The sequence below is a fragment of the Paramisgurnus dabryanus genome, chromosome 16, assembly GCF_030506205.2.
Source record: "Paramisgurnus dabryanus chromosome 16, PD_genome_1.1, whole genome shotgun sequence".
Taxonomy (NCBI): domain Eukaryota; kingdom Metazoa; phylum Chordata; class Actinopteri; order Cypriniformes; family Cobitidae; genus Paramisgurnus; species Paramisgurnus dabryanus.
The window spans coordinates 11,581,097-11,591,609 of NC_133352.1; positions in this window are offsets into that span (position 1 = coordinate 11,581,097).

Below are 10,513 nucleotides of genomic sequence, written 5' to 3' on the forward strand. Positions count from 1 at the left end.
AAACAAACTAATTAATTGGTTTGTTTAGTTTATTTTAACACAATTATCAGCACACTAAGGTTTAAAAAAAATTATCCGGCCCGCACTTCATGGCGTTATTTACCATCCGGCCCTCAGCCTAAAATGAGTTTGACACCCCTGCTCTACACCCAGCTGTACGGAACTGCCTTAAGCACCTCCAGGAATACATTATATTCTCTATTTGAATGTAATTCATTCTAAATAATTAAGAGAACAAAAATATAATAATAATTATATAAATTGTGATCAGCATCAGAATAACATTGATAACTAATAAATTGGAGTCAGATTATAATTTAACCACAGAGGTCAAAGAAACAAATTAAATAAATGGAATTATTCTTCTAGAAGCGCTACGGATGGCAAGAACACGTGATCCCTTCACCACGCCATTGGATACCTTCGTTGGACCAGTGGGTGGCGTCTTACAAGGTCAGAGGAGAATGGGCCGACTGATTCAAGCTGATAAAAGAGCAACTTTGACTGAAATAACCACTCGTTACAACCGAGGTATGCAGCAAAGCATTTGTGAAGCCACAACACGCACAACCTTGAGGCCGATGGGCTACAACAGGAGAAGACCCCACTGGGTACCACTCATCTCCACTACAAATAGGAAAAAGAGGCTACAATTTGCAAGAGCTCACCAAAATTGGACAGCCGGAATCATGTTGTCTGGTCTGATGAGTCTCGATTTCTGTTGAGATATTCAGATGGTAAAGTCAGAATTTGGTCTAAACAGAATGAGAACATGGATCCATCATGCCTTGTTACCACTGTGCAGGCTGCTGGTGGTGGTGTAATGGTGTGGGGGATGTTTTCTTTTCACACTTTAGGCCCCTTAGTGCCAATTGGGCATCGTTTAAATGCCACGGCCTACCTGAGCATTGTTTCTGACCATGTCCATACTTTTATGACCACCATGTACCCATCATCTGATGGCTACTTCCAGCAGGATAATGCACCATGTCACAAAGCTCGAATCATTTCAAATTGGTTTCTTGACATGACAATGAGTTCACTGAACTAAAATGTCCCCCACAGTCACCAGATCTCAACCCAACAGAGCATCTTTGGGATGTGGTGGAACGGGAGCTTCGTGCCCTGGATGTGCATTGCACAAATCTCCATCAACTACAAGATGCTATCTTATTAATATGGGCCAACATTTCTAAAGAATGCTTTCAACACCTTGTTGAATCAATGCCACATAGAATAAAGGCAGTTCTGAAGGTGAAAGGGGGTCAAACATAGTATGGTGTTCTGCATAATCCTTCAGGTGAGTGTATATCACAGTGAAACGGCTTCTGAAATGAAAAAAAAGGAAGGGCTGAACTTGAATTTGTCTATCGAGAATAGATTGGATCATTGGAAGTTGGGTCATGTTGCTATCTGCTAATCGCTGCGATCTTTTCCTGGGCCCTGCACACCTGCCATCCCCCATAATCGGAAGTAAGTAGAGATCGCTTAGAGGAGGGGAGGAGATTTGTGTTTTTGATTAAAGATTATGAAGGCACACCAATTTTTTAAACTATAATGATGCTCACAGATACGTCATTTGTAAAAAAATATATAATTTCAATTTCTTTGTGACTTGTATGGTGCCATTTATGGGATTTACATTAACGTGCCCGAGTGTACAGTCCCATATGTGGGATTTCTGAATGTACAGTGACGTAACACGCTTTCAGATTCAAACAGGCTTTTGCAGCTCATACAGAGGTGCGCTGGAAGAGACTCTCTTTATAAAACAGCTTCTCAAACAATAATTTAAAGCCCATGATGTTTTTTCATATACCGAACTTTAGAAGACTTTTTTTGACACACAGTGAAAAAGACACGTCGATGCAAGTGTGATTTATTTATCATTTATTTTTACAGTACAAAAACAGCTTTTCATACAGTGTTGGACACAATATGGTTCTATTTCATTTTACAAACGCCATAATAAAATGTATAGAAATGTCACCAAAGAATGGTGATCTTATGCGTTTTTACCATGTCAAAACTAATAAATAATAATAATAATAATAAATAAATAAGTGAAAAAATATAGGGTTTTGGGTGGTTGATTGCATGTATTGATGCTTATAATATAAAAAAATTGTAATAAAACGAATGACAGTACATACTACATAAAGCATAGACCATTTGTAAGTTTATGTTTATAATATTTTATTGTGGTTTTATCCATCTCAAATAAGAATCTTTATAATAATAAAATAGAAACTGAATGCGTGCTGATTCAGGTGAAGAGCTGGAAGCATCGCCATGGAAACCAAAACAAAAAAACTCACTCCAGGGGCACATCTTTTTAAAACCTATGTGTAAAAGGGTTAAAGGGGACATATTATGAAAATCTGACTTTTTCTGGAGAACCCACGGGGTCAAATTAGGCCATTGTTAATTGCTGCTACCCAAAATCTTCTAGGGTTCTCCAGGTTTATGTGCTATAATTGGGTCCCCAGTGCTTATATCAAACTTGAAAATGTGAAAAAGATCAACCCAGTTTTGTTTTTGGTAAACCATTCTCTGCAAGCATGTGAAAAAGGGCCATTGAAAGTTGGCTCCCTTTGTGATGTCAGAAGGGGATAATACCGCCCCTTAATCTGCTCTTTCCAACAATTTCACTGATATGTGATATGTGGATATATGGTATTTTGAGCTAGAACTTTACATATATGTACTCTGAGGACACCAAAAACCTATTTGGCATCTTAAAAAAGTATTTTAAAATAAAACATAAAAAAATAATTTATTGCAACTCCTCACTAGTCAATCTGAAATTAATTGTCTTTAAAAATGTATTAAACTGAAATTTAAGTGCAACAAGGAATTTTACAATGTATACTGTGATATGAAACATATGACATGAAACATACAATTCTATATCAAACAAAACATACACATAAAGATATGAAACATAGACTGTAACATGAAAAATACACTGTGCTAAGAAACATATAAAACACGCTCACATAAAACACACACTTATATGCCTCCCTGTTGGCTTCCTTTTGTATATGTTATGATTTCGGTCTTATTGGCTGCTTTGTCTTTGTTTCACTATGTGTTGTGTTTTTGTTTTGACAGCTCCACACGTGCGCGTCTTCCACCGGGTGATCTCATTACCTCTGACTTTTCTCACCTGCGACCCGCACCTGATTCTCATTATTGGCCAATCCGGTTTGATTTAAATTCCCCTCGTTCCCTTTGTTCTTTGCAAGTTCGTCTTTGTATGTTCATGCCCGCTAGCCTGGCTAGTTCTAGTCCTGTCGTGACGAGTTTCTGTGTGTAGTTTTGTCTGGATAGTTTACCGTGCTCTCTGCTGCCTTATCTCTTCAGATTCCCCGCCCCGCTGTCAGTCTCTCCCGAGTGGTGTGTCCCCGCCAAGCCTCTGTTAACACTCTGTCCGTGGATTCTCTGAGCGCCCGTCTACATCAAGCGCTGTCCAGCAGCAGTGCGCTCTGCGCGTAATCCTGCATAAGACTCGGACTCCTGCTGTGCGCTGTCCAGCACATTCTCTGCTGAAGACTCGGACCGCCTCTCTCTCTCTCTCGCTGTGCCCCGCCTGGAACTCTCTCTCGTTGTCCCACCAGGATTCTCTCTATGTGCCCTGTGAGGATTTCATCGAGTGTCTTTTGAAGTGGATGTCCTTCTGTGTTTCCCACTTAGAGTGTTTGCATTTTCTCACATACATTCACACATACATCACATGAAGACATTGACTGTTTATTATCTATACATACCCACTGATAACTGTGTTTCATTAAAACCCTCTGCTCTGGGATTCTTGAGTTGTGTCGTTCGTAACAGGACGAACTTGCCAGGATGGATCCCGCGGAGGTTGATGCTCTCCGGTCGGCACTCGCCCAGCAGGGCTCATGGTTGGGCCAACACTCGGCCCGTCTCACCACCACGACACAGGAGGTCGAGGATTTATCCACTCGCATGACTGACCTTTCCTCTCGCCTTGACCAGGTGCGGCAGAACACCTCGCAAACTAGTCAGCAGCTTGAGACGGAGCCCCATGCCTCAGCCCCACCACCATACGATGGCGATCCTGCCTCCTGTCGAGCGTTTTTATCACAATGTTCCTTGATCTTCGCCCTCCAGCCTCGTCGTTATGCTTCAGAGCGCACCCGGGTTGCATATGTCATTACCCTGCTGACTGGCAAGGCTCGTGAGTGGGCTACAGCTGTGTGGGATGCCGGCGATCCTTGCTGCCGATCCTTTGATGAATTTCGCGAGGAGATGGAGAAGCTATTTGATCGCTCCGTTCGCGGGGACGCCGCTGCGGCTCGGTTGGCACATCTGGTCCAAGGAAAACACTCTGTCACCGAGTACGCCATCAAGTTCAAGACCTTAGCGGCTGCCTGCCACTGGAACGAAGCGGCTCTTCGAGCGCAGTTTGTCGAGGGGTTGACAGACGGGCTTCAGGATGAGATCGCTGTTCACGATCTCCCCCCCACTCTGGATGCCATCATCGATCTTGCTCTTCGGATCGATGCTCGGAGGGTGCTTCGCAGTCAGCGCCGTTCTCTGCGTCAACGGGTGTTTGTGGATGAGGCTTCCATTTCTTCCTCGGCCCCTGTGTCACCCCCAGCCGAGTCGGAACCCATGCAACTGGGGCGCATGCGCCTGTCACTGAGAGAGAGAGAGAGGCGGTTACAGAATGCCCTCTGCCTCTATTGTGGAAAGCCCGGGCATTTCGCCAAGACTTGCCCCTTAAAAGCCGCCGCCCATCAGTGAATACGGGAGTCCTGGTGGGCGCCACTTCTTCAAAACTCTCCCCAGTTTCCAGTACCCAACTCCCCGTCATGTTGTCCTTCGCCGGGCAGGACTATCCATCCACTGCCCTCCTCGACTCTGGCGCGGAGGGCAACTTCATTGATGAAGCGCTGGTTCGCGCCTGGGGTATCCCGGTTGTCCCTCTCCAATCCCCTTTGGATGTCTGGTCCCTAAGAGGGCAGCAGATGGCGCCGATTACACACTGCACTTCTCCTGTGAGTCTCTCTGTGTCTGGTAATCATCGTGAGGAGATTGTGTTGCATATCCTTCATGCCTCTCTATCTCCTATCATTTTAGGGCATGCATGGTTAGTGCAACACAATCCTCACGTTGATTGGCAGCATAGTATTATCTTGTCCTGGTCTCAGTCTTGTCATGTGTCATGTCTTGGTTCTGCTGGTTCTGGTTCTGTTCTTTCTCTTCCTCAGGTTCCGGCAGTCGATTTGACCGGGGTCCCGGCGGAGTATGCGGATATCGCTCAGGTGTTTAGTAAAGCCCGGGCCACCTCCCTTCCTCCTCACCGGCCATATGATTGCGCTATTGATCTCCTCCCCGGCACTTCTCCGCCTAAGGGTAGACTTTATTCTGTGTCGAGTCCTGAGAGAGAGGCTATGGACCAGTATATTAATGATGCCCTGCGTGCCGGTCTCATCCGTCCCTCCACCTCGCCCGCAGGGGCGGGGTTTTTCTTTGTTGAGAAGAAAGACGGCTCCCTGCGTCCTTGTATTGATTATAGGGGATTGAATGACATTACTGTTAAGAATAGGTACCCCCTTCCTTTAATGTCTACTGCGTTTGAGCTTTTGCAGGGAGCGCAGGTCTTTACTAAACTAGATTTACGCAATGCCTATCATCTGGTACGTATAAGAGAGGGAGATGAGTGGAAGACAGCATTTAATACCCCTACTGGACACTTTGAGTACTGCGTTTTGCCTTTCGGGCTTTGTAACGCTCCCTCAGTCTTCCAAGCTCTGGTTAATGATGTGCTGAGAGACATGATCAACAAGTTTGTCTTTGTGTACATTGATGATATTCTCATCTTTTCCCCCTCTATGCAGGAACACACTCAGCATGTCCGCCGAGTCTTACGCCGGTTGTTAGAGAATAAGTTGTATGTAAAGGCGGAGAAGTGCGAATTCCATCGTAAGTCAGTTTCGTTCTTGGGTTTTGTTGTTGCCCCAGGTGAGATCCGTCCCGACCCAGCCAAGATCAAAGCGGTTGCCGAATGGCCAGTCCCCGAGTCCCGTAAGGATTTATTAAGATTTCTGGGTTTCGCCAATTTTTACCGGCGATTTATCAGAAATTACGGTCAGGTTGCTCAGCCTCTTACTGCTCTCACTTCCACTAAGGAGAGGTTTGTCTGGAATTCTAGTGCTCAGGAGGCCTTTGATAATTTAAAGTCCCGGTTTATCTCTGCTCCTGTTCTCTCTATTCCAGATCCGGCTGCTCAATTTATTGTGGAGGTGGATGCTTCGGATGTCGGGGTAGGCACCGTTTTGTCTCAGCGGTCTGCTAAGGATGGCAAGGTGCATCCTTGTGCCTTTTTCTCCCATCGGTTAAACCCAGCAGAGCGAAATTATGACATAGGTAATCGGGAGCTGCTGGCGGTCAGACTAGCTTTGGGTGAGTGGCGTCACTGGTTGGAGGGGACCTCGGAGCCCTTCCTGGTCTGGACGGATCATAAGAATCTCGAATACATCCGTTCAGCCAGGAGGTTATCTTCTCGTCAGGCTCGTTGGGCACTCTTCTTTGACAGATTTAACTTCACCCTCTCGTACCGGCCCGGTTCTAAGAATACCAAGCCCGACGCTCTCTCTCGTTTGTTCGAAAGTCCCGGTTCTGATGGGGACGAAACCATCCTCCCTGAGGGGCGGGTGGTGGGTGCCCTGCGCTGGGGAATAGAACAACGGGTGAGACGGGCCGGCCGGGAGGGGGAAGTGCCAGAGGGGTGTCCAGCGGGTCGATTGTGGGTGCCGAATGCGCTTCGCTCCGAGGTCATCCGGTGGGGTCACGAGTCCAAGTTTGTTTGCCATCCGGGGGTTCGGAGAACGTTGGCTACCGTACGTCAGCGTTTCTGGTGGCCCTCTATGGGTCCCGATGTCAGACAGTTTGTGTTAGCCTGTCAGGTTTGTGCCCGTAATAAGGCCTCTCATCAAGCCCCTATTGGTCTGCTTAAACCGTTACCCATCCCCTCTCGTCCTTGGTCACATATCGCCATTGATTTTGTAACCAATTTGCCTAGTTCTAAGGGAAACACTGTTGTTTTGACCATTGTGGACCGCTTCTCCAAGGCGGTTCATTTTGTCCCTTTGCCCAAATTACCCACTGCCAAGGAGACTGCCCAGGTAATGATCGAACACGTCTTTCGCTTACATGGTCTGCCCACAGACGTGGTTTCAGATAGGGGTCCCCAGTTTATTTCTCGTTTCTGGCAGGAATTTTGTAGACAAATAGGCTCCACAGCTAGCTTGTCTTCAGGGTATCATCCTCAGACCAACGGGCAATGTGAACGGGCTAACCAAGATTTAGGTAGAGCTCTCCGCTGTCTGACATCGCAATATCCGAGCTCCTGGTGCCAACAGTTACCCTGGGTTGAATACGCCCATAATTCTCTCCCTGTTTCTTCCCTTAACATGTCCCCTTTTGAGGCGTCCATGGGGTTTCGACCCCCTTTATTCCCGTCACAGGAACCTGATGCGGTGGTTCCGTCTGCACTAGCTTTTGTCCGTCGTTGCAAACGCACCTGGAGAAGGGCTAGATTTACATTACATCAGGTTTCCAGACGAACCAAAGCCGCGGCCGATCGTCACCGTAGAACCGCGCCCCGCTTTATCTGTGGGCAGAAAGTATGGCTTTCGTCCAAGGATTTACCTCTCCGTGAGCCTTCTCGCAAGCTGGCTCCACGATTCCTTGGGCCATACAGCATTGTTAAGGTCATTAATCCCGTGACGGTCAGGCTCAGATTGCCCCCAGCACTCGGTCGGGTTCACCCAGTTTTTCATGTGTCTAAACTGAAGCCTGTGTATTTTTCCCACCTTAATCCTGTTCCCTCTGCCCCCACCCCTCCCACCCCTCAGCTTATAGATGGTGCCCCTGTGTATTCAGTTAAGTCTTTACTGGATGTGCGTCGCCGGGGTAGGGGATTTCAATATCTTGTAGACTGGGAAGGATATGGTCCGGAGGAGAGGTGTTGGGTACCGGCCCGGGACATTCTGGACCCTGGGCTGATAGAGGATCTCCGCCGGCGACGGGGTGAGCCTCCTCATGGACCGCCCGGTGGCGGTCGTGGGGGGGGGGGAGTCCTGTTATGATTTCGGTCTTATTGGCTGCTTTGTCTTTGTTTCACTATGTGTTGTGTTTTTGTTTTGACAGCTCCACACGTGCGCGTCTTCCACCGGGTGATCTCATTACCTCTGACTTTTCTCACCTGCGACCCGCACCTGATTCTCATTATTGGCCAATCCGGTTTGATTTAAATTCCCCTCGTTCCCTTTGTTCTTTGCAAGTTCGTCTTTGTATGTTCATGCCCGCTAGCCTGGCTAGTTCTAGTCCTGTCGTGACGAGTTTCTGTGTGTAGTTTTGTCTGGATAGTTTACCGTGCTCTCTGCTGCCTTATCTCTTCAGATTCCCCGCCCCGCTGTCAGTCTCTCCCGAGTGGTGTGTCCCCGCCAAGCCTCTGTTAACACTCTGTCCGTGGATTCTCTGAGCGCCCGTCTACATCAAGCGCTGTCCAGCAGCAGTGCGCTCTGCGCGTAATCCTGCATAAGACTCGGACTCCTGCTGTGCGCTGTCCAGCACATTCTCTGCTGAAGACTCGGACCGCCTCTCTCTCTCTCTCGCTGTGCCCCGCCTGGAACTCTCTCTCGTTGTCCCACCAGGATTCTCTCTATGTGCCCTGTGAGGATTTCATCGAGTGTCTTTTGAAGTGGATGTCCTTCTGTGTTTCCCACTTAGAGTGTTTGCATTTTCTCACATACATTCACACATACATCACATGAAGACATTGACTGTTTATTATCTATACATACCCACTGATAACTGTGTTTCATTAAAACCCTCTGCTCTGGGATTCTTGAGTTGTGTCGTTCGTAACAGTATAAGTCAATTTAAGTCTTAACAACTTACAGGTTGGTAAAACATCAAATGCACTTTAATAAAGTACTTTAGATAACACAGGAACACACTTTACAAATGTGTAAATTAGAAATAGAAACTTCTAAAGGAAACATTATCATTACCAGCCAGCATTTTCACAAACTAATTATGGTATTTTACTTTTATTCTTAACTTTAACATAAATACGGCCACACTTTTTCTCTAGCCGTAAAGATAAAGATGTATTCATTAACTGAGAGTCAATAAACAGACAGAGCATGAAAGATCAACAACTTTCCCCCATAGTAAACCAGCTCCATCCTTACCAAACCTTAACTCTTCCCAACAACATGCCATTATCTCAGGCTTTACTTTTAAAGCCTTTACGTGGATTCTTGCAAACCACTTGCCATAGAGATGAATGCAATACAAGTGCCTGAGATTTTGTGACAACCACTGATTCTAAACCAGATGAAGGGGTTGCGGATGTCAGATTTCAGTCGGATGTGTGGGGAGGGAAGGTGGTAGCGCTGAATAAATAAAGCTTTGAGAGAAGAAAGTCTCCAGCGATGAGTTAATCCTCCAGAGACACAGCATGCAGAAGACAACTCGGTTTCTGCTGGCCTAAAGGGCTGGAGGGAAGAAAATAAATCCAAAGCTATCTGTGAAAGGAGGCTGCAGACCTGAGATAATCGTTTTTGTTTGTAAGTCATTGCTTAAGACATCATCCTCAGGTTTAAATCTGTCTGAATGCCAAAGTTGTACTTTTTGAATCCATGCAATCGGGTGGTGCCCTTTAAGAAATGTAATTTCCTCTTTGTATTATTTTATTTTCAAAAAGACGAGCCGACTTTATGTCTGACTGAAATCTGACTTGCATTTACGTGTTGTAGACCAACCTGATCTCATGAATTTCCGTGGCATTCTCACAGATCTCCGCATTTTTCCGTGGCCCAGCTACGGACTGTCTTTTTCCGTGGCATTCTCACGGATTGGTTACTCAACTGTTTTGTCCTATTTTCTTACCATTGTCGCTTCGGTTTAGGGTTAGATTTACATGAAATGACATCCCTATTCAAACCCAACTCTAACCCCAACGCCAGGCGACAATTGTTTAAAGTTTAGAAAATATAAAAGAATAAATCAGAAAAAAATAGTATAAACCAATAGTTAAAGTGACATACTAACGCAAACGCCAAATCTAAACCGAAGCGAAAATGGTTTGAAAATAGGAAAAAGCAGTTGAGTAACCAATCCGTGAGAATGCCACGGAAAAAGACAGTCCGTAGCAGGGCCACGAAAAAATGCGGAGATCCGTGAGAATGCCACAGAAAAATTAGCAAAAAATTCTGTGACTATCCCACGGAACTTTGTGAGATCATGTTGCGTAGACAGACATTAAAGGAGATCAATTTGATTAAAATGGCTATACATGGTCATAATGAGAGATGAATAACTGTATAAAACTTTAAACAGATGGTTAAAACAGCTACAGTACATATGAGGGACTAGTTAGTGCTGGTGTTACTCAAGCTCAGAATTTAAATACTGCCTTTAAATACTGATTTAGGAGCAAAAATTGCTCACACAATTACATCAGTACAGA